Consider the following 26,236-nt stretch of genomic DNA (forward strand, 5'->3'; position numbering starts at 1 on the left):
CAAAGATTTATGTTGATTCCAACCAGCTATTCACACAAAAATCCGCACCTATGTACCACAACGCCTAAGGGCCTGTCCTGTCCAAGGCAAATGCATTGGCACTCAATATTTGACAACTCCAATTATTTTTAAAGATGAACTTGTCGATAAGCTATCGTTAATCCTTCATGATTAAATACAAGTGTCAGTGGAATGATCTGGAACGTTCAATAATCTGCATTAATCTGTCATTTGCAGATGGTTTTCAGACATCATAAATTTCTACAATTACTGGGTGCATACAGCGTATGTTAGATTCCTACAATCCAAAGAATGTATTTATTGTCCCAGAGAGAAAATTAACACATCTTTCTCGCCGACGTACCTTTTTTAAGACGATGCCCTCTGCTTAACCAGATGATCAAAATATTCATAAGTATATTTCTTTCCTGAACATTTCACTTGGCGAAATTCCCCTCACAATGGACATGGCAGATATTCCGCTGATTTAAATTTTGTACCAGTGCAAGCATTGACAATAAACGATTAAATATTTAATTTATTTCATAATTCCCTCAGATTCAGGTTTTAGAAAATCGTGTCGAGTTCAGTGACGATAAATAGGTAGGTCATTGTGTAACTTAAATGCTGTACTTATTCGAGAGACGGATACTTTACTTTAAAAAATTAATGTTAATATTTTACATTCTCAAACAAGGGCTCCGCTTTGTCGCTAAGCATGACGAAACAGAAACAAAAGTAACATCAATATAACACTGTATGAAATCGGGCGTTTACACTTCCGGTTTAGCAACGGTTTGTCAGCGGTTCGTCACCGGTTCAATGGCTGATCCGACTGGACCGGAAGAGAACCGTCGGTTGTTTACTTACCAATACGTTACTTAACCGTCAGCTTATCCGCTTTGTAGGCCGACGTATACGACATGGCTTAAATGTCCTTTAACCGGCATGGTTAAGCCCAACTTATACATCGGTTAGGGCCACGTCGGTAACGTGAATCAAATACTCGTAACCCGTTCACAACCTCAAAATTCTGCCGAAACTTTTGTAAAACCGCAGTACTTGCTAGCATAACGTCATTTACCACTGATACCAGTTGTGTAACATAAGCTAGGTATCCGTATCTGCGCGTGTGATTTTTACTGGGATTTACAGGACATGGTTCATGATTGCATTATCAATGGAGGTATGCTACCTCCATGCTACCTCCACGCTGCATTAATGTAGAGAGTGGCAGCGAGACCTGACTTCTACTGTAGCCTATATTCGCTAAAAGAGTGAGCTTATCTAGGCATGGATGTCTATTTTTTACATCCATGATGTAGGCCAGTTTGTGGAGGGACAGTGTGTAGGCCTACGTTTCGAGTATTCTTCAACCAACGGAACGGCTATATGCCGTGAAACACACACGTTTCATAAATTACAACATTTAATGTTTGTCAGTCAGGCAGTCTGTAAAAGAAATCTTACACTGCATACCAAACGTCGGTTTCGAAACTATCGGGAATCGAGCGCAGTCTTATATAGAGCGCTCAATCTGGGGGAAAGCTTTATGACCACAAATGTAGTCGACTTATCACTTCAGACTAACAGGATTAATGTGAAAAAGCAAAAAAGCAAACAACGCTACCAGGCGGCAACCGGTAACCAGCTAATTTCATATGCATTTATGCAAGGAATGCCGTGACGCGGTTCAGCTTTGATGCAAAGGGGCAAATAAAAAGCTGTCACTCATGGATCATGTGAGTGATTATTTACTTCGATCATAGACGTGTTTTAGAGGGTCTATGCTTCGATGCGAAGACAAGTATCAGTGACAAGCGTAATATACAGTATGGCCACATGGTTCGTTGTCCACACGTGCAGCCTCATCAGCTTGATCTGTCGAAGGTGATTAAATATGTGTCTGATTAGCCTTAGCTATCAAGTGTTGGCACGCACAAAACACAAAAACTTTCAGATGATCACACCACAGATCCATTTTAAATGCTGGGAAAATGCCAGGTACGCAACAAATGTGCATGAGTTAGGTATATAGACTGGTCCGCAGCACAAAATCTCATGAACCAAACTGCAGGGACTGACGCAAAATTTATCTCTTTACTAATTCTGTCTGTCAACAAAAAAACACATTGATTACACAACAAACAAGGATGAGCGCAACAAATCTCTAAACCGAAGCAATCCGGTTGTTTCGTATCAAAGGCATTTTTCGTTCGGATGTAAAATTTTCGAAAAACTGACGCCAAATTTCTCTCCCTACTTGTGCTGTCAATATTAAAACACATTGATTGCACAGCAAACAAGATAAAAGCGACACACCTAACCGAAGCAACCCATTTAAATTCTCTAAATGCAACTTTATTTCGTATTCACAACACTTTGTAAAATTGTGTTAAGTCTGTTGTAAACATGGAGTTTTTACAAATCCCTGTTTCAGATTTTCGACTATTCATCAAAGTTTGGGTTGACGTTATGATTGGGAAATGAATCGGATAAGCATGAAGACATGCTTTACGGTAGTTCTCTTTTTGGAGGAGGTGATTGCCCTGTATGGCCATTTACTCGGTTTCAGATAAACATAGGAGGTGGAGCATGCAGACATATTTGCAATCGGAACTGCCGATTCTTTATTTTGTTTTGATAGTCCTATAGAATATAGTTGCATTTTGCCAAGGTCGGTGCCATTAACTTTACCGAAAGCGACATAGCCATTCAGTCGCCCGAGATATAGTCTTAAACTGCAGAACTTGCAATTGTTTCTTTCGACTTGCTGATTCCTGCTTCTTCAAGGGCACGTGTGACAACGTAATTGTGGGATGAGCTACTACTAGCCCTGCGTACGATGCTGTGTGTTCCGCTACAGCTAACCGCCCCGCTGTGGTGAGCGGGGCGGTTAGCTGTAGCGGAACACACAGCATCGTACGCAGGGCTAAGCTACTACAAGATCGTGTTGAAATTTTGCATCAATGGCGACGTCATGACTCAAATTATGAAAAAAACCCGCAAAATGCCTTTGCTCAAAACCCTATGGCTTGCCTACGAACCTGACCTAGTCCGACAAAGCTGCACGAAAACAACGTTTTCAACGCCAGCTTTTTCATTTACCCGTGATACCAAGCCTTGCCATTCCGGGAACGTTACTCGGTTGATCTTCGGCATTGTTCGGCAATGGTCGGTTACCCATAGCTACAGGGTATCATTCATACTCGGATAGACACGATTCAACCGTCGGGGGAAATCGGATGGGGATCGTGACATCGTCATCGTCGCTTGCATCAATGACGGCATCGGAAGATATTTCAATTCACAAAAGGTGAAACAGCCCAAACTGCGGTCAAATTTAATAAGTAGCCATAACTGTCAATTTTACTTGTGGTCAGCTAATCATAAGCTTGCCGCACCGGACGTTGTCAGTTCTTTTCGCGCTGGCTTTGCTCCGAGTCATCTATTTTGCATTGGTCGATCTCTCATTCACATTTTGGAAATGGCATTGTCACTGTGTCAATCGTTCAAGAAGAGCAAGCTTTGAAAATGCGAACACTGACTGCAAAATTAAAATATGATCATGGAGGTAACTGCGCGATACGATATTAAATTGTTCAGTACAAAAGACACTGACGTGCTAATAAAGAAACAACGACGGACGTGAAAACTTGAGTAAGTGGAGATTTTTTGGCTATCGGATATGTTGTCGAGTTGATTAATCAGATATCGGCACATGAAAACGGTATCGGGCTCGATACGCTAACAAACCCCTTTGAGTGAACACTACATACGTACTGCCGGAATCAGTAGGAGGGCTTCGTATCTTGGCTAATCTAAAACAGCAAAACATTTACACTGTAAAGAAGTACCGGGTCGTTTGTTAAAACACGTATTACCACCCGACAAAATCGCTACATTTACGAATCTCTGAGTAGTTTCCCAGTCTACCCATCATGGAAAGGAACTGGCGAGTGAACAAAAGAGAATAATCGATCTGGAACAAGCCTTTGTTTATCAGCTAATCCAATATTAACGAGGATCAGTTAGCACCTCCCGGCAACTGAAAGAAACCGTACTTGACAGTCCGACGTCATAGGCTAACCTGCCATCACACTAATTTATGTGAATACACAAACTGCCATGTAGACGGTTCATTTTCTGACGGAAACGTACTTTTTTCATGAAATTTGAAATAATTGTGACATTAGCCGTCTCCGCAATGCGATTTTCACATCGTAGAAATTTGGATAGGAATCCTAACTGATAAGGGCACAAAAGTAGTTTTAAGGGGTACACCATGGATGTAAAAAATAGATGGGTACACCCACCTTCCTTGAGTGATTTTGGTCATTTTTTGTTTTATGATAAATTTTGAATCCGTGTAATATATAGCCTTTGAGTGGACGATAAGTTTGAAACCATAACATACTCGGAAATGTGTTAGATTTTAACAAAAATGAACATTGTGAGCCAGTTCGCGTGCCATCGTTTATCTTATGTCTTAAGGTAGATAAATACTAAATTGGTCATTTTTCTGTCAAATTTTCGAAATTCTCAGAGAATACGCCTTGAAATCAAGGCCATCATTGAGCTGTGTCGCTCATTCATAATAAGTAATTGTTTCCGTGTAATACACGATTTTTAAAATTCAAACATATGCACGTGGCTATCCCGGTCAAATCGGGAGCTTTTGTAAACATTGTGGACACATTTGCATTCCTATTTGCATAATTCCCCTTGAATGACACAGCGTTGCGTAATTTACATAGTGACGTTGTTGGGCTTCTCCAAAACCCATGATCACTCCCACCTGTCAACAATAACCGTAACAATAATGTTTGTTGAAGCACCGTCCCTCCACCCAGGAGGGACGGTGGTTGAAGCCTAGTCCAATAAGTCAGTTTTCGACATACGGAAGTGTCTCCGCTCAAAACGCATTGCGGCCAAAAACTACCTGTTTTACCGGTATGTTTCACGTCTAAGCTTATCCATACCCGATAAGAGACAACTGTTCTCCATCCAACTTAATATTACGACCTCAAAACCCCAAAATACGTCCAATTCTGTTAACATTTTACATGTGAGTCGACATGCAACAAAGTTCCACACTCAAAATTCTTCGATCCTGCTCTGAATGAAATTAGGGTCGAAAAAACTACCAAAAACCACGACTTTTTCTGGTATATTATGTCGGTCAATACAATGTCTGACATTCAAAAACTGTTCCCAGAATCCCAACCTATGATGCAGAACACCAAATTATTATGTCCGTTTCTGAATATATTTAGCATATCTGCTCAAGTCCGACATCCAAAATTGTATCTACTCCGGACTAATTGGAGCCGAAAAAAACGAACATCTTTTTCTGATGCAGTGATTGTGTTTTACACATCGGTCAACCATGGTCAAACTCGGTAAACTTCGCGTTGTAAGCTTATGCACCTTCCTCAATGCATCTGAACGTAATCACGGTGAATAAAGATTACGTTCACGTACCTCACCAAGGGTTTCAGTGTCGTTTTATTTTGGAAATGGTTGCGATGTCATACAATTTGACAGTCGATCGGGCGACATCCCCCACGAACTCTTTTGAACTCCCCCGGATTGTACGCGAAAAAATATGCCGACCGCTCCTCGACCCTATCGGCAAACGTTGCCAGGGTATTCGTCGATTGTTTTACATTACGTTCGAATGACCTTGCTTTGGTTTGGAATCTCCACCCTCTGACCGGAGCTCAGAGCAATTCAAAACCTGTTTGTTGAAGGCAGGATAAAGTTGCTGCGCTACTTGCCAAAATACGGAAACATCAGTCGGTACCCTCCAAACTTCGTATGATAACCCTAATTATACAAGTAAGTTTAGGCTATACCTCGAAAATACCGATAGTTGTGGTTGGAGGATGAACTAGCCGCTTTGCGGTGCTTGACGGTTCTAGTCATTTATTAGATTACTTCTCACAACTTGTGAACAATAAACATTAGTCCGATGTATCTGGGGAACGTAGGCAAGCTTATATTATGAATTAGGACACGTCCGATCTCAGTAATGACTCATCGTCATTTTTTTTGCCTGGTAAAGCCATTAGCTCTGGCGACGTGCCGAAACGAAGGCTCCAAAAATCGGTAGTTTTCCGTGATTTATTTTATTTATTTATTTTATTTTTCTCGGAACTTTTCTTTGAACAATTGTCATTCCCGATCGACATTATCACTAGGTAATAAAATATGCCTGCGTTTAGGTTAATGCACGTTTAATTATCAAATACCGTCGCGTCGAAGTAACAAAACAGGTTTTTTGCGTTTTTTTCTCGAATTGACGTGGTCTCTATGCAAAGTATAGTCTGACATTCAAACTGACCCCGTCTCAATCAAACTAGGCCTACTCCGAAAATCCCAAAATTGCGTCTTTTTCTGATAACACTTTACATGTTCGTCTGCATCTAATAATGTCCGACATTCAAAATCGATCCCGCTCCGAACTAGTTACGACTGACGATAAAAATGTCAGATGACTTTTATGTCTGCTTAAAAACTATCTACTGTGTATTGACCAATCAGAGTGCTCAATTCAGGGTGTTTTATTTACTCATAAAGCCTTGGTCACCAAATTCCAGAAACGAATGACAGCGCCGTAGTAAAGTACTGTCCAATCAAAAGTGAACATGTCATATTCTGTAGACATCTGGTACGTTTTAATATTCAAATTTGGTAACACAGCGGAAACCAGCTGCAACACAAAATCTGCTGTGCCCTAGGGCATTTATATAATGTGCCCTAGGGCATTTATAGGATGTTCCATTACATTGGAAGGCTATTTCACAAATAAAAGTTTTAATTCATATCCTAAACATGTTACATTGACAAAGGGGACGGTTGACGTAAACACATTGAAAACGAAAATATATCATTAAGGGGCGATAGTTTTTAAGTCGGATAAAACCCTCGTACTCGGGCCCTTCTGGTATATAAGTCCAACCCTACGATAAAATGTCTCGGCCTGCGGCCTCGACATTTTATCGTTGGGTTGGGCTTTATATACCAGAAGAGCCCTTGTACTCGGGCTTTATCCTATACATATGCCCAGTGAAGTCCAGAAACCAAAAGTGTTCCCGCTTTATACTGTATGGTTTAAAGCATGCAATGAACATTACGATCCTGTACGTCACCAAACGTTTTCTGCCTTTTTTGTGAGAATTGTTGCGACGTCTTTTTGTTTCGACAGTTGAGCGAGCAACATGCCTCTTAGTAGAAATTAGAAATAATATGCCAATAGTTCGAACTTTTAAAGCGACAAAATATCGCACCGGTGTCTGCTCTGCCCGGTTTGGAAAAGCTTATCGTTATGTAAATTCTATGCGGGAAAAGAGGGAACGTGATACGGGTAACGCACGTAAAGTTTTGCTATATTACATTAGAATGATGCTGTGATTTACAATATAAACACAATGTTGACCTAGCATTTGTTTTTCAATCTGTACCGGCGCTCTTATAGAGCAGACCACGGTCCCTCTATCACGAACAGTTATATAGAGCAGACATAATTTGTCATTGGCGGACTGCTTATGAAATGAGTCGAAGTCCAGGGTCGAAGTAAATCTCGATTGAAAAGTATGCGATATTTCACAGCACAAATTCATGTCAGTATAGCTTGAAAACGATATTGAATAAGGTAATTATACACTTATGCAATAAATTTAAAGAAACCAAAATAGAAAATAATAGAATTATTTCCATGAACTTGAAAAAACTTAAACAACCACGAAAGTGCTTTTTTCGAATCACCAACTGCTTTTTTCTGTTTATAAACTCAATCACGCGGACAAACAGCGTGCTGCTGGGTTGTCTATCATCGTTATTATAGTAGTTCAACGGCCAGTCGCCACCGAAGAACGACGAATGCTCGATTCAACAGATCAGAAAACGCGATATTCAACTGTTTGACTGAAGTTCACGTATTTCTTTACTTGTACAAGACTCGAACCTCACGATTTTAGAATGACGCATTCAGTTATAGCAGTGTGCGAAATAACGTCGGTCCGACGGTCCGAGACCGACAGATTTCTCGTCGGGCCGAAGGTTTTTGGCAACATGTCGGTCCTTATGACCGACTGAAATTTGGAATAAATGATGAAAATTTCTCCGTCAAGACCTGTATCAGATGCAGATGATGACTGACTCTGAATCATGCGATTCAGACTTGAATGTCATGCACCTATCAATGTTTTCCACCGTGGGAGTGCGGGGCACAGGGGATATTGATCGCCTTCGTGTCCTGGTAGTGGGGAATTTGATCTCTATGGTACACCAGACCGGGGGTGGTGGGAGTTGACAATGTCGCAACATAGTAATTTTTTGTCTTGCGACTTTTTACATTTACAAAAAGTCTAACCCTCCGATCCACGCGCATAGCACGGTGCAACTGATTACATTCAGATCAGTATGAATTACGTCCGTGCATGCAGATTCTAGCAATGATGGAATGGATTGATTTTGGTGCAACAATGTGACACAATATTATAATAATACTCGTCTAGAGAGTGTAACCCTGGTAATGTTAGCATATCTGTGTCATATGATAACAACACCCAGTACTACTTCAATAGTTCCACACTTTAAGTGTTCGGAATTTACATGTACACAAATGTACATAATACAGCCTTCGTTTTATCAAACTGACTCTATTTTCTTTGCTTTGATTTTTCATTGAAGCGTTAAAAACATAAACGGTTCACAGAAGAGTTTAAGACAAAAACCTACTACGAGAACAGTGCTGTTGACTAAACATATTTGGTTTTGAACATGGAGGTATTTGTTTACCTCAAGTTTTGAACAAGGACTAGATGTTACACGACAGCCCAATTGCACTACCTGCAGTCGACAGTCAAGTTCAAGTTTCGCTGCGTTTGTTTGTGGACCGCTAGAACATCTTGCTCGCTTGTTGGTTTTTAACCAAAGTTCACAAGGCCGACTCTTACCACGACATATCGTGATAACAAGTGTGCATTTTATAAACAGAGCGACCTTATCATTAACAGTTTTGTCGAGTTGCACTGTCTGTCGTGTATACTCTCAGAGGCCGAGAGTAGGGCTTCAAATTGTTTCGATGTATACCGTTTTACGACAGGCAGGCAAAACTCAGCGTCATCATGGACTGTAGGCCTAAATGTCGCAAAAATTACGTCTTTTAAGATTTTACGGTATCATTAACTGATTGTGTCGATGGTTTTCAGCAGTATCGAGGTCTGTCAAACTTTTCAGAGTCATTTTAATAACTTTACGTCACTGTTCTTATTAATATGCAAAAATTAATATTTGTCCGCATTTTTAGAAATTGAAATTGCGCATGCAAAATCGACGAAAACAAATCTTAGTAGGCGACTGCTAGTGTAACAATGAATAATAAAAGGCATATTCAGGACTCAGAGTACAACCTGCAAAAACGGCCATGTGTGCAACATTGATAAAATTTGTCCGCATTTCAAGCTGTGTGTCCGATGTCGCGCGCGTACAGCTATATTTAGGAACAAACGTGTAACCGTGAACAGCGCTATTGTACACAGCAATGTAGAGAACACCATTCCCCATAGAAAGTTACGATAGAAAAAACTTCTCGCTATCATCAGCCACATGTAGCCATGCCAGTGCATGAGCCTGTATTCCCGGCCCCTGGGTGTTTGACATCATTTTATAGTCCGAGAGTAGGGGATTTGACATGGCTAGGAAAAATGTCAAATTCTCCTGTTTAGTCCCGTTGTCTCCCCCCCCCCCCCCGGTGATGGAAAACATTGATAAATGTGTGCGCATGACCTTGAGGAAGATGAGGGCTGTGATCTTTTTCCAGATTCCTGATCATGTAGATGAATATTTCATGATCATTCATTTACACTATTCTGCAATCTATGTGAAAAATAGTCCTTTGGAGTGAATACTTACTGGCTCTATTGATAAAAGGATATGAAAAATTAAATATTACAACATTCAAAAGCATAGTATCGGTGGAGAAGTTGACTTTAATGGTCGTTAACAACTGCATTTATTGAGGACCGGCAGTTTTCTGTAAGGACCTGAAGCTTTGGCTTGGTGCAGGTCCTATGACCTGAAGCTATTTTCTCTTAATTTTTTACATGCCTTTCACAAAAGTAATATATTATTTCTGTTCAAGGGCGACACGCTTCCTCCATCGATAGTAGTCGATCGCGACCTTTCACAGGTAGCTTGTAACTGCGACCTTGTTGATTTTTTACATGATTCCCATATTCAATATGTTTTAATTTGTGATTTACGGCATAGAAATACCTGATGAAGAAGTAGTCGATGTCGGGACCTCAAAATAATACTCTAATTAATGGGTGACCATCCTTTGAAGCAGTCTCTTCTACCGCCATGCACTTGATTGACCTTTCTATTTTATATCGGTGGCGTTATTTTTCTTATTTACTTCGACGATTTTGAATTTCATCGTATTTTGTGATACAATCATGTAGCGTTCAACAGTAATATTGGGTCAGTACAAACTGAGTACGCTGGGTTTTTAACGCCCTATTTGGCAATAAAGTGAATACGTTTGTCCATTGACGCACATGCATAAATTTCAGCCTTGAGACAGGAAAGTGAACATCCGCTTGGTCCGACAAACGAAACTAGCTATGAAATGGCCACGACGTCGATGGCTCCTGAAATCTTTATCACATGATAGATGTTCTAACAAACCGCGATTTGTTATTATAAACAGTAGAGTGGGCTCCCTCTACTGTCTATAGTTGAATTGCGTTAATTTGGGCATCTTTAGAGGGGACGGTGAGAGGGTAATAGAACCAAACTCATGATCTGTGACACAATTTTGTTTACTTTACTATTTTACCATGGGTTTGGTTTGTGTTGATCTGGTTGGTTAGCCGTCCCAGGGCCTGGGAACAGTAGCTGCAGGCTTGTCAAACACTAACTGGTGTCATCAACAGATTAGTCAATTAGGGGCTACTTATCTAACCGGTACACTGTGCCAAAAGTGAGAAATCCATTGAGGATTCTTCTGTATATTGTTCTGGATACTTCAAGAATCCACCAGAATACTAAAATATACATTATGTATGCCAGTGGATTCTGGTGGTCAATGGATTCTGTCGGATACGGAACAGAATCCATTGCTTAATCCATTGCAGGATTCTGCTGGATTCACGTGTTATCCATTATATATGTATTTCAGGATACTACTGGATTCTCTAATTTATAGGGAATCAAGGGACAAGTACTTTTGGCTTGATTGATTACATAATAATGGGAGGGACAGTTGCCGCATATATCCATACTTATTATTCACCAATTTTTACATAATTATCCAACACTGGCTTCGGGGACCTGGGGTGTGGGGGTGGGTCCTCAAATAACAGTAATGCTTTGTAGCTTTTGACTCATGTATTTCTACTCATACAGGCATCACATACACTATATATATATATATATATATATATATATATATATATATTATATATATATATATATATATATATATATATATATATATATATATGTGTGTGTGTGTGTGTGGTGTGTATACGCAATGAGTATTCTTTTTACAAGTGAAGACACCAATGTAATGATGCTTTCTACAGCAAAATAGAGTACAGATTGCATCTGAAAACATACTGCAATTTAGATACACAAATCCAAGATCACTGTAAATGATTCTTCTTTATTCCAAACGAATGTGTAAATGTTAGTAAAATAAATAAAAAATACAGACAAAAAACATTCAGAACAATTTTCCTGAGACACATTCAAAGTTATCTTCAATACTGTAAAAAAAGAATTTCCATAGCCTTGATAACTCTAATATCAATTAATGCAGTCACTTTTAAATATGCCTGAGCCTAACAGGGAGAAATATGGTTCATCAGAACAATTTGATATCTTACCATTATCATCCCTATTGACCTGTATACAAAATTTTGAAGCAATCTGTTGACCTGTTTCAGAGAAATTATTTTAAACAAAAACAGGAAAATAACCCAAAATACAACAAGCAACTAAAAATCAGCTCAATTAAACCCATATGACAATTTTAAATTATAATAGAATTCATTGTTTCACGGCCTGATCTGTGAAAATAAAACACAGTGAATCATGTGTCCCAAACAGCAAAATAGTGAAATTAAATCCTGGTGAAAATTAATGCTCTTTACAGTATGCTGTAAATTTTGGCATACGTTAAAAGATATACATGTGTAGTATTCCTAAGTTTTGTACAGTAAGTTTGTGTCAATTGAGATGTGTCAGCTAATGACTGTGTAATTCACCAATTACAAGATCAACTATGTGTACCTTTAAATATAGGAATAAAAAATCATTTCAAGAGTTTCTTGATTGAATATGAAGCACTCAAGCTATCTACACAGCAAGAAAAGGCAGACACATGCCTGTAACAGAGGATAATCATTACCTGTAACAGGCCCAGAGAAATAACCTTTTTTGCAAGACCAGTAAAAACCTGTCAAATTTAGGGTTGTGTAAATTCTGATTCATGGTGGTACAGGATTGTATACAATGCTGTAAATTCTGACTGTATCAAGACCTAAATTGCAGCACTGAACCACCGGTGTGCGTACAGTGGTGTGTCAGCTACAGGGCCTGAAAATTTGGATGGATTTCAGGGTGTAAATTTGTTGTAAAAATTGGCAAATTTTGATGATTGAAGCAGAAAGAAATGTTATTGTTTGAACACTGAAAAATTTCAGACCCTGTTAGAGATCAGTGTTCACAGCACTGTGTACAGGTGCTGTAATTGGTAGAAATACAGCCATGTGTTTACAGTACTTGATACAGACATGTGCATCAGCCCCTGATAGAACTCCTTCTGTATTTGCTGACACAGACCTGTAACACAGTTTGTATCAGGGCCTGTGCAGGAACTGTCTCAGGGGTGAATTTTTTTGTAGTGTATGTTTAATTAACTCTTACTTATCACATACATGTATGTGCACTGTTAAATTGTAGCTTTTGTGCAGTTCATCAAAATCTAAAAAAGTAGGAAAAATTGCTCTGAAAACACAATATTGCATATCTCAGGACAAACTGATTACTGCTTCAATTATATTATCCTAAGAGACCTGCATTTAAAATTTCAAAGCAATCTGACAAGCAATTTCAGAGAAATTTTTGGACAAGAAATAGAAAAATACCATCAGTAACACGGTGTGGCTCACATTTGTTTCAGCATGTTTAAACACTGTAACTGCACCTTGATAAATTCTTGAGGGCACAAATCCAGATACGTCAAAGTGACAAATTTCAGCAGTACTTCAAAGATGTACTTGTGAAGTATTTGTAAGTTATGCCTTGGTTATACTAAACTTTTCTTGGTGTAACTGACCTGTGCCAGCTAATGACTTTATATTTCACTGAACTTACAACACCAGCTCTGTGTACTACTTTTCAAGTAAAGCAATTAAAATTGAGAACAAATCAGTTGTTGACCAACAGAGGGATGATGGATAATTACTCAGAAAAGCTATGCATCACTGTTCTGTCTCACACAATTGTCACTGAACTGTTTTTATCAGGTGGTCTCTCACTGGCTCTGCCATACTTCCTCTGCAGTATGTAGTGTCTTGAATTAGAGTCATTAAGCATTCGCTGATTGAGTGTGTCTATCCTATCAAAACGTTTAGTTTGTCAGATCGCCAAGAAGGCCTGGAGGCAATTATCCTTCCATCTGGTGGGACTCCTCATCAGACATCAGGTCTGCAGTTACATCATTCCAGAAACCCTTCTCATCTGCATTGATCACTGCACTTCTCCTCTTTAAAATCTGTAGGTAGAAATGATAAATGATGGTTATTTAAAATAATGCAAAGAGTGAGATCAATGATGGCATAATACTTACAGTCACTGCCATAACTAACAATATGGTACATTTGATATTTTAAGATCAACTCTGGTATCATGACTTATTAGGCCAAAGTAAGTAAATTCTTTGTTTTGCGTCCACTCAAAATCCTAAAAGGTACGCGGGTAAGCGGTTAAAAAACACACACAGAAAATTTAACACAAAATCAGTTTGCCTTTAGCCTATGGACAATTTTTCTCAAACAACATGAAAATACTCCTGTCATAGTGTGACACACTGTATGATCGCTGTATGCATTTTCATAACAAATGGATCAAAATAAAGTCATTCTTCAAAGTTTGCTTTTCTCTTATTAGTTTTAGATGTCTTTCTTGTGCATTCAAAGGGTCCACATGCACAGCACCTTGACAGCCTCATCAAATTACTTAAATCTGGACAATTTGAGGAATGGGTACACTATAACGGTATACAGTAGCAGTCTTTTGTCCTCAAGTTCTTGCACGTTTCTTTCAAGTTTAATTTTCTTGGGTAATGTTTATGCTCTGATGGAATGTCATAGTTTTGCTGAAAGGTGTCTTTGTTTTGTAAGAAGCACCAACAGATCGGGTAAGTTAAAGCCTCTGTATGGGGTATCAGAGAGAACAAGACACTGGCGATATTATCGACAAAAGTCTTCCCTGTACCTTCCTTGGGACAATCCGTAAAACCAGCACCTTTCCTTTCCATCAAATCAATGAAATCATTTCGCAATTGCCAGTCTCAAAGCACAGACTCATCAGACCCGAATTTAGGTGGACACTTCACATCTATTTTCCTTGCACTTTCAAAGTACCACACCCCAGATTTTTTGAAAAGATGAAGTATCATGGCATAAATGGAAATATTCTACAGTGGATCAAAGCTTGGTTGACGAATACAAAACAGCGAGTAGTCATAAATGGAGCATCATCTGAATGGAGAATACGTCACAAGTGGTGTCACTCAGGGTTCAGTTCTTGGACCAGTACTCGTTCTAATCTACCGTACATTAATCACACTGACGTTAAAATTAGTTCTGAACTCTGAACTTACTGACAATACCAAGAAATATCACCCCTTGCGAAATTGTAGTGACCCTAAAATTCAACAAGCTGATTTTGACAGGCCAAAAAAATTCTTCATTCTACCTTAAAACCGTCAAGCAAGTGTGTTAAGTTTGCAAAAAGGCACAGAATGTTTGGTTTCAACAAACGATCACTGTCAATCAAATCAAAAAATGTCATTCTTCGTCTTTACAAGCAACTTGCTGTTTTGCTCGAATATTTGGTACAAGCTTGGTCACAATGGCTACAAAAGGACATAAATATCTTAGAAAAAGTGCAACGCAGGGCAACAAAAATGATACCTGAACTCCAACACTACAATTAACAAAATAGACTTAAACAGCTTGGTTTAATAACACTTGAACAAAAAAGAATTCGCGGCGACATGATTCAACTCTACAAAATTATCAAAAAGACTACGACCACTGTAACCTTTCACTTGAGTTAGCAGCAGACTCGAGAACTTGCCGTTCGACTTAACACAAGGAAGTACTTTTTTCAACAAGAGTTGTGGATACCTGGAATAAATTACCAGTCGATGTCATTAATGCAGAAAGTGTGACCTCCTTCAAAAGCAGCTACGACTGCCTACTACAAGTTTTAACTTTAACAGAGGAATTTTATCCTTGAGGATAACTTTCCCTTACCCAAACTGAACAAGTAGCACGTAAAGGCATTTCGTTTACAGGACTGATCACTGGTTTTGTTTTTTGTTTAAAGTTAAAATGGACAGATGAACCAAATTTTTGGCAAACCTGAAAGACTGATAAACTATGATAGGCTTCAACACTTTCCGATTTTTCCGTCTGCCATAAGCTTACTCAGTCCAACCGGCCGACTGAATCTCTCTCTGTTTAAGTCCGGGTTGCTCGCGATCTTTTGCCGTGCAAAGATTTCCTGTTTTGTAACGTCGATTATTTCCCTGCTTTCATCAATTTTCTTTCGTGACAAGGCAAAGCAACAACAGGTAAAGCCACAACAGACAGCGAGAATGATTGTGAGGCGGCGAGTATCGACAGGGGTAAATGTGTAGAGAGTACCATTTTACGTCACCGCATGGTCCATTAGTGAAATCCGACTGCCGTAAAGGAGTGTTTCGCCGCAAAGTAAAAAGCCACGACCTGTTTTTGCGACAAAATAGCGCCACCAACGGCGAAATTTTGAAAGGAACGTTTGTGTTTTTTTTCCTTAAAATCTCCAAAACCTAGGCGCGCGCCGGACGCAAAACAAAGAATTTACTTACTTTGGCCTTACTGATTTGAACATATTATGTTGCCTTCAATTCCACCTATGCTAAGGAACATAAGGAAATTCATGTATCATTTTAACATTGGCGTCCTTGTCCAAACACCTTTGAGCACATCAGAATGGAACTGTCGATTTACATTACCCTCAACTAAACCAAGTTTTGCTTTGTTTAATTTTATTTGAACCAATTAGTACATTTTACAATTATTGTGACAAAATTGTTGACTCTATGTATCTAATAGTGCTAACTGTGCAAAGACTCCAACCCATACTACAAATATCCCATGATTCATTCTGATTTGTACCAACAGAGATTCCCTAGTCAAGCCAGGCATCACATGTGTAGAGAACACTATAGACTACTAGAAAATAAAAATGTTGAAAACATGCTTTGAAGGAGACTCATTGTCAATTACCATTTCAAATGATTTTTAAATATCATGCATTATTTAGAGTACATATACACAATGGGAACTAATTTGGGATAATTGGATGAAGTAATGTTGATTTCATCTACAAATGTAACCTCATCTACTTTTCTTTTTATGTTATGCACTTGTTTTTATGAGCATTTTGTAATATTGCAACATTCAACTATAGGGCACCTAACATCTTTGAGAAATTTGAAAAATATGAAAATCCAATTATCCCAAATTAGTTCCAATCGTGTTATATACATTTTATATAATTTTCAAGAAATTATATAGACAGCCATACAGAAAAGTTTGAAGTATAATAGAGATACTTGAAGCATGGACTGACTGTTGTTGAATACTGTTCAATAACTGTCAGTTCAGCCACTAAGTAAATACTAGTTCAAAACTATATCCTTGTTCCCAGCGGGTGCAACACTGAAGCTGTTTTGACTATGCAAAATGTTTTTATGAAAAAATGTATATTAAGTTACATTTTGTGAAATAAGGCAAGAGTTTTCTTGCACACAGTTGGTTGTTCCAAAAACAGTTTCGTATAATGTTAATAAAAGATAAAACTATGGTTTTTTAGCACATCGTGTAATCTGGAACATGTTATCAGAGCATAAGCTTGTTTCATCTTTCAATATTAAATTTGCAACAAACTCTTGGACATGAGTGTGTCTTGTGATATTGTTTCAAAGTTGTGTTCCCTGGCAAGGTTCATAAAATACACTTCATGGATTCCTTCAACAATATTTTGGCCAGTTAAAAGCTGTTAAAAGTGTTAAAAGCTCATCCTGAGTTTGACTATGCTATTATTGTATGTTATGTTATGTACATTTGTGTTTTGAACTCAATCTAAGAGCCCCTTTAGTTGTTTCAACACTACAGATAAAGTATGGCATAAAACTTCGCCTCAGATCGCCTCTGTATCGTTTCCGACATTGCTGTCGCCTCAGTTTGTTTATTTTCTATATCGTTTCATTACCGCCTCTGTATCAGCCTTGCATTGCTTCCGCATCGTATCAGCCTAAACATCGCCACTGCATCGTATCAAGTCAATTTCATGGTCCCAATTGGCCACGGCATATTATTCACTCAAAAATGCCACAGCAAAGTTGCCGCCTTCGGAAATTTCGTCGCCTGGCATTGCCCATTTTTTTGAGAGTAAAGGTATACAAAATGAAAGATCAAATATATGTGTCCAACCCCATATGTCCAACATTATCCATTCATGAAATGTTGCTTCAACACACAAAAATGGGAACAAAGTTGAAACATATTGTGATTATAATGCGCTTCTTTTACGAATTGCTTTTATTTGATATGAAGTTTGTATACCGTTTTATTTGCGAACATTTTTGTAACAAGATAGCACTCTACCAGGGACAGACATTAACGGTTGCAAGTGAAAGTCGCGTTTGGACAACTGCAACTGAAACACCAGTACGGGTTGCCCGATGAGACAAGTGTCAAAAAGTGACGTGGGACAACTTTTCCACTGACTAGAAACCCAGAAATGTGTGGTACTGTGTGCGGATTACCATTTTAAATGACTGAAATTAGTATTTTTAAGCTTAAATACATGTACGTCCTTGAAAGCGCACAAGAAAAACTGGCCGTACAAAGTAAGGACAATTGCTAAAATAATAACTGCAGTGTATCATATACTAGGTTAACACATATAGTGATGCCGCCATGAATTCTCCTAACGCTTTACACAGTGACCTTTAAACCCGATTGACGTGAATAAATTATGATGTAGAGGAAGTCCGTGACCTTTAGTCACAACACATTGATAACAACTCTGATAGCGGGAACTTCCAAGTGTTTCAATAATTGCTACGCAATTCATACTATAGAGTTACACTCCGCAACCAATTATCCATCACAAATAAAATTAATTTTAGGCAAACTATCGCACCATGCGCATACGGTATAAATCTGAGTTGGCCTACATATGTCACGCCGCGCCAATCACTCTAAATCACGTACCCACATCGTCCAAGAACGTTCAAATTCATGATTATTAACCGATCATTTACCTTCAACTAGATAAAATCTTGTCTATATTCTCAATTTTCGATGACTTTTGACGAAATGACATCGACTTTTCATGCCCGATATCTCATATCCGATGTCTTTGAGTTCCGTGAATGAGGCAATGCACTAGTGAAACGATACGGAAACGATACCAAACAACCGAGTGAGCGATGTTGGATTTGGGGTTGGGCGATGCGGAAACGATACGGAAACGATAATGAGGCTAAAAAAGCGAAGCTTTGGGCGATACTTTATCTGTATGTTTTCTCCAAAATAATTTGCAGGGTTTACACATTTCATTGTGATCTCAAAATTTGACATTGAATAAGCTGCATAACTATCGATTACATCTGTATCTTCAAGGGAAGGTTAACAAGCGACCTAGCGGCCGATATAGCTCCGCTGTGTTTATGTAGAGAATAACTATTTTTGACACATGTTGGTGAAGAAGGTGGAAATCTTTGATAGCTCATTTCAATGGCCAGAAAAAAGAGGCTAAAATATCTGCAAAAATATACAATTGAAGATTTCATCATAATTTGAATTTTTACATTGGATCATTCCAAAGAACACGTCCACTAAAGCTATCTGACGAGTAGTTTTTAGAGAATAAAATTTTCTGACCAAAAATGGCAATGATTGTCCCCTAAAATAAAAATTGCAGATTTCACCATAATTTTAGTATATCACATATTACAATAATCCCCTGGAACCTGTATACCAAATATCAAAGCTATCCACTTGCAGTTTTTGAGAAACAAATTTTTTTAACAGAAATAGCAAAAATTGCCCCAAAATATACAAAATTGCAGATTTCATCATAATGTCAAAATATCAAATTTAGTTATTCTGTAGGAACCTGCATATCGAATTTCAAAGCTATCAGACCAGTACTTTTTGAGAAATACATTTTTCGACCAAAAATGGCAAAAATTACCCATAAATACAAAATTGCAGATTTCATCATAATTTCAATAAATACCATTAAGTTCATCGGTAGGAACCTGTATAACAAATTGCAAAGCTAAGTTACCCTAAGTAAACTGCACATCAAATTTCAAAGCAATCCGACGATCGGTTTCTGAGAAGATGACTTTTTTACCAAAAACAGGAAAAATTGCCCCAAAAATACAATTATGGAAATTTCACCACAATTTGAACAACCTTGACTGGGGTTACCTCCAGGAACCTCTATACCAAGTTTCAAATTAATCTGACTTGAAGTTTCAGAGAAGAAGATTTCTTGACCAAAAACAGGAAAAATTGCCCCAAAAATACAATTATGCAAATTTCACCACAATTTGAACAAACTTGAGTGAGGTCACTCCTATGAACCTCCATACCAAATTTCAAAGAAATCTGACTTGCGGTTTCAGAGAAGAAGACCATTGTTGACGGACGGACTATCGGATAAGCTCCGCGTCTCTGACAGCGGAGCTAAAAAGGCAGATTTTGTCGCTTAAAGCTGTTAGGTGCTCTGCAAATGTATAACCAAATATCAAAGCTGAACTAAGTAAAATTGATTTTACTTGTGTCATGATGGTTCTACCATGTACATGTACTATAATTCACCAACACTGGTGCTTTGGTTACCTTGTCCTTCAAAGTTCACTGGTTTAGACTAAAAAATTATCAGTGCAGACTTTGTAGTACATACCTCTCTTATTCTCCTGTTGTTGGCATGCCTTTTTGTGTAACTCTGTCTTTCCTTGAGACACTACCCTTTCCCTACTTTTTCAGTGCCTAATAAACATCTCCGAGGGGCCTGCAACTTGCAAGGATATAAATAAAAGAGTTAAAAATCTTACTGTGAAAAATCAAAATATCTGAAACACAGATGATGAATCATCATATTTCATGTGACAATAATGACAATGAATAATCATATTAATCTGAATATCAATTGGTATTCACATTTGAATCAGACAATAGCATTCCCATGGCCTACAAAGGCTTGACATCATCGGATTCCCACTGCACTAAGCATGGATGAAAGATTGACTCTTTTTACATCCATGGTTATACAATAATACAAAATGTTCATGTTGAAATAAGACCATATTTCATTTGATACAGAAATTGCATTAATTTAGAAAGTTAGAAATCATTAATGAAGTGATGCAAAATAAAATGACATACCATGTTTAGGTAAGATCAGAATTATTCTCATGTTTACTTTAAGGCAGATGAGTTGCAACTTTTGACATTATTTTTATGATTTTTATATTTAGATTAAAATCAGTTCATAGCAAATTTCTACAACTCAGAGATGTTTACTCTAGTATAATTATCCACAGAGTTGGACTGCATGAGGAGATTCTTGTAAGACAAATAATAAATGGGTGCCGCACCCAAATATGGCTGCCTACATGCAACTACATGATAAACAGCGTAAATGGTGGATGTACACATTTAAATCTTTACAAATACAACATGGTGCAACCCACTGAAAGGAAGGGAAAGGGATTCACTCCACTTAGAGGAAAAATTCTTGTTTTCACCTATTAATTATGGCAAGATTTTGAAAATTGCGGGAAATTTAAAATTAACAAAGATGTGCTCAATTTCTTGTCTATTCTGCCACAAGCAAATGCTGTTGAGGCACAGTTAATGACTATATCGTTCAATTTGTAGATTGCAATGAATATCTGAAGAAATTGAAGGTATTTTGAGGTTGGACAAATTTCACAGTGTTGCAGCTCACGGCCTTTTAAAGCCCCAATAGCAGTATCTTTAAGCATTATTTTATGCGTTAACTTTCAAGTTGAAATAAGTTTATGAGAGTGTATAAGGTGGTGCGTAAGAAGCTGGGTAGAAAGGACTGATGTAGGGTAGAGCTGTGTGCATGTGACATGGCTAATGAATGTAAACAAGACAAAATAGACTGTGCATAATGGCGATAGGCTAGTTGCGACTTGGATTTTTAATGCCAGTAGTTGATGCACCCCTGTTTTAGACAAGGTGATGGGGCATGCCCTCAAATTGAAGCGTCTGCAATGTCTACCACCCATACAAAGGTTGAACACTACAAGGCAAGCATCCATGTAGGGCCAGCTATGATCGTTTTGAACAGCAATATTTTAGGTCGGACATATCTGATTTTCCAGAGAAACAGCGCTATGTAAAACCCTTAGGTCAGAACCAATGATCATTAATTTCCAAATACATACAAGTTAACAGTATGTTTAAGAGTTGATATATACTTTATTTAAAGCTCCATAAGCTGTATCTTTTGGCTATTTTTTCAGAACTTTTGTTTTGTGGTTTTCCTACACTTTCTGCATTGAATCCCTAATTCGTAATTTAATGCCAAGTATTTAGCATGTCAACACAACCTAAATGAGTATAATCTACGAAATTACGGTATTGTTGAAAATTGCATTCAAGCCTGGACTAGAATTCATTTGTAAACAATAAACAATGATCACTACACACATACAAGCTGTGTTGACAAAAAGAATACTTGAAATTTCAGCATGACAAACTTTTTAGGATCAGACACAGTAGTTGATATACAGAAGCAGAACACTGAAAAACTTGCAACAAGTTACAGCTTATGTCCCTTTAAATCCCACGTTGACAGAATATAGTAATTTCCACAGAAGATTCAAGGGTTTTACATGTGTGTTGATGTCCCCCGAATTTCTAAAATGGTCCCCTTGGGACAGGAGTAGGGGTTTACAGTGACCCCCTGTTTTGACATCCCAGATTGAACACTGACAGAGGTGAATGTTTTCACCTGTGACGTTGCATGTTCTGTTCCTTAGGAATATTACCAAAATAAAATGACTGTTAAATTTGAATTTACTCATCATATGTTTCACAAATGTATGGTTTCCTACTGCAGTAAAAGCCAACATCCTTCAGAGCTGAAGTAAGTTTGTGAAAATACAGTAATTTTGGTGTATGTGCAATTTTGCACAAGGTAAAGATTGTGCTGTGATTAAATATTTGCCCAAACATGCAAACACTGAGGATACTGTGCATACCTGCACTGAAATCTTCACATAAAGTGCACAGAGTAGTCTAATGTATAATGCAGAGCGCTGAATGTTTTCAACTTAGACATTGTATGTTCTATGTCCTTAGTAATATTACCTATTTTTGAAAATGGGGAATTGCGAGGTGTAAGTCTTCCTAAAAGTTTATTTTCTAGAATCGATTTTCATTCTAACATTACTCAAACCTAGCGGCCGATATAGCTCCGCTGTGTAACTAAGGGATACTGTCGCATACAGTTGTCTAGCATCATTCCTTGCAAGCTCTATTTTGGAGGCCAAAAGAGTACGCGACAGCTTTGAAAAGAAATGAATTTTTATGTATAAAAATGTGAAAGAACCTTGAGGCCCCACCTCAATATCAAAATGTTTATGTTACAAAATATTTTGGTCTCGACAAGTTTATCCAGCAAAATCGCTGTAGTGAATATCGCCATGCATTCTGGTCATTTTGGATAAAATTAGCATATTTTTAATGCAAATTCACGTACTTGTCACATTAAGGTGTCAGAGATTCAGAGATTTTTTGTAATTGATATATTTACCAGCAACGCGGCTCGGAGCAAACAGGAGCTGTTTCCAGATCGGTGGGTGGAGGGACGGTGATTCACTTCACATTGTATCTATGAGGAAACCATTAAATCTTATTTTTCAATACAGAACTAGCCACATCTGTGTATTTATAGATGCTTGATTATTGATATTAATGTACTTAAATTAGACTGAGCTGTTACTAGTGAATCATGAATGTTGGTGCACGAAATTTGGTTTTTCGAATAGTACCGGATGGTGAGAATAGCGTTTGAAAGCAGATGTGAACAACAAATATGCTATTGGACTTTCACCCAAGTGATTACATGTTTCTAAAGGTTTAGGGTATTCTTTGAAAGTTCAAAGGTCAAATAAGAAATTTTACGTCAGTTATTAATAAAACATCAAATAAGACTGTGACACAAAGGACAAATGAAAGTTGGGGGCAATCTTTTTCTTGAAAACACTTTTGAAGGGTGATTATTCTATATTTTCGAAACACCAACACCAGAACCCTAACACCCCCCCCCCCGTAATTTCTGTACAGTCCCTCGCCACGAAAAGGTTACATTAGCATGAAGTTGCCTGGGAATTAGATGTTCATTGTTTATTGAAATTTTATCAGCAATATCGATGATTTAAACAACACAAACGTTAGACATTTTTGCAAGATAAAGACATTGCTGAACACGTTTATACGAGAAGGAGTAGACGTATGTACGAAAAGACACTTGGGCTGGTTACATATGGCTGGTTAAGAATAAATAAGACAAAGAGGACAAGTTAACTATACATACCTGTACCTGGTATACTGTACACGACCTCCGTCCAGCTGATGCAGGACTCAGCAGCGATCGAGGGGTCGACCTTTCGCTTGTGCGAAAAGAGTTGCCCTCTTCCGTCCAAATTGCTAAAATGGGTTGTCGAGTTTCGTCCCGATTGAACGGAGAATAAACTTGCTGCTTGTCGAACCGTTGAGCTTCTGTAGTAGCTCTAAACGTAACTAAGTTCATGACATCGACACGATTGGACTCTCCAGTTGTACTAGATTAAAACGTACAGCGTAGTCGTCGAGATGGTCCAGGATTTCAAGGTAGACTGTAGACATTCCTAAACACGGGCGGGACATGTCAGTAAACGCTAAAAGATGAACGACTGGAGATTTTGATCATTGTTGGCGGTACGTGTACGCCACGCCACGCCAACACCACACTGGGTCTTCTGATTGACCTTTGACCAATATGGCTTACGGCTCTTTAGGCTTTCAAATATTCACGAAACGAACTGCGAAGAATTTGATGATAACTATCATTTTTTACTCAATCTTGAAGAAAATGTTATTTTTTCGCTCTCGTTAGACAATAATATTACTAACTTAGCCCCATCTTTGTCTTACACCAGATAAATGTACAAACTCAAGGGCAGCAGGCTAGAGGGTCAAGTTTTGCCGTGCTATCAGACTGCGGCTTGTATCGTATTTACGCAATATTATCCTCATGAATATTCTGTGTTACGCACACAGACGTGCCAAACCCGTGCACAGAACAGGAACATCGAAAAAAGCTGTTCCGAGGCGATTTTTGAGGGCAGAGGAAATTTTAATTTTGCTCAGGCAGGGAACATGTTTTTAAGTGGCAGGGGAGCAAATTTTAGTGTTTGTTTTGTAGGGCAGGGCAGATATCGGTTGATTGTCCTGGGGACAGAGCTTGGCGAAAAACGAGGAGAGAGAAAGCTACTTTTAAAACGGGGACAGGGGAAGTTGAGTCATGGTGTTTCTGGGGATTGGGACACAGGGCTAGTACTTATAACTTTTCATGTCTGCAGGGGAAAAGGAATGACAACATTTTGAGGGAATTTTTTTCCAGGGCAGGGGAAATTGGCAAGTTTTTTTCGCCACAGGGCAGCTTCAAAAATTCACAGTAGGGAGGGGAAACGGGCAAAAATAAGTGGGGAGTGGGTTTGAGTGCGGCAGGGTAGGTCGAAAAAGTTTTAGTGGGAGGGCAAATTATGAATTAATTACCCTCTCGACTGAAAATTAGTCAGTTCACACTATATACCTTATCATTAGTAAGGACCCCTTTAAAAGTGAATTGTTCGTTGGCTGCACCTGGCTGAACCGGATATTTGGCGAGGTCTTTTTCAAAATAGTAAAAACTAGCAGCAATTAGGCCTAATTAAAACTTTGGGTAAGGCCTGCAATCGTGTGTCAGTCATACTAAGAGGTACCAAACAGACTCAAGACAGTATTTCCTAACCAAAAAAACGGGGTGTCAAAGAAAGTCGATAACTAAATTTTAAAAGTTGAATAAAATATTCATGGTCGTTGCTCACTGTTGATTAATTCGTGGAAAGTATCGTGTCTCCCGACTTTGATTCAACATACCCTCTCTTTCTTTTTTTTTTTTTTTTTGTCGATCGACGATAAAAGTATTTTAATCTTTAATATTCCATCATTTGTAACCGATGTCATATCCAAACCTACTGTATTTAGTTTCTGACGAAAATACAAGGACGTGTCCAATGCGCCAACGTGGTGCAATATGTTTTGAGACATTGAAGAAATATTGTAGTTCGGTCGCGCTCAACCAGGTTGCTCCAGAAGTAAGAGGATGTCACAACAAGGTCTAGGCGAAAAGATAACGAATCAGTTGTATAAAACACGGTTTTTAGTTGGATATCATATATGTTTCAATTTCTAAATAAGCTTTGGAATCAGCCTGGTATAATAACTATCAACCTGTAGGCACCCCCCCCCCCCCTATGACGGAAAAGCGAAATATAAGCACTTTTTTATGCAATTCATCATCATCGGGTCACGGTCGCGATTTCACATGCGGAACTGAGCTCGGTGTTCACCACAACTTGATGTGGGATTTGATGGAGCTTGGAGGTACCGGTGTATGAGTTAGGTAGTCAGAATAACAATAAATCACAAAGATTTATGCATCAAAATGTACAGATTAATGTGACTGAACTATCTTATGATTTGTTTGCTGATTGACGTTTGGGGCAAGGCGGCGAAAGTCCAAGGCCAAAAGAAGAAGTACGCAGTCGAATCACATATTTTGTAAGAAATAACCACCGGTT

At 38.4% G+C, this 26,236-nt stretch overlaps 1 long non-coding RNA gene across 4 annotated transcripts; it reads right to left on the minus strand.

Annotated features, from left to right (window-relative positions):
- Window positions 1-11,657: 11,657 nt before the first annotated feature.
- LOC139151063 (uncharacterized) lies at window positions 11,658-24,374 on the minus strand. Of its 4 annotated transcripts, none has more exons than XR_011556335.1 (4): window positions 23,947-24,374; window positions 23,164-23,241; window positions 20,278-20,385; window positions 11,658-13,792 (listed from the first exon to the last, which is right to left on the minus strand). It is a non-coding gene; the product is annotated as an uncharacterized lncRNA (long non-coding RNA). The 4 variants fall into 4 exon arrangements; XR_011556334.1 differs by having other exon boundaries at window positions 20,278-20,391; XR_011556332.1 differs by lacking the exon at window positions 23,164-23,241.
- Between the last annotated feature and the right edge of the window lie 1,862 nt (window positions 24,375-26,236).

The sequence above is a fragment of the Ptychodera flava genome, chromosome 15 (assembly GCF_041260155.1).
Source record: "Ptychodera flava strain L36383 chromosome 15, AS_Pfla_20210202, whole genome shotgun sequence".
Lineage (NCBI taxonomy): Eukaryota > Metazoa > Hemichordata > Enteropneusta > Ptychoderidae > Ptychodera > Ptychodera flava.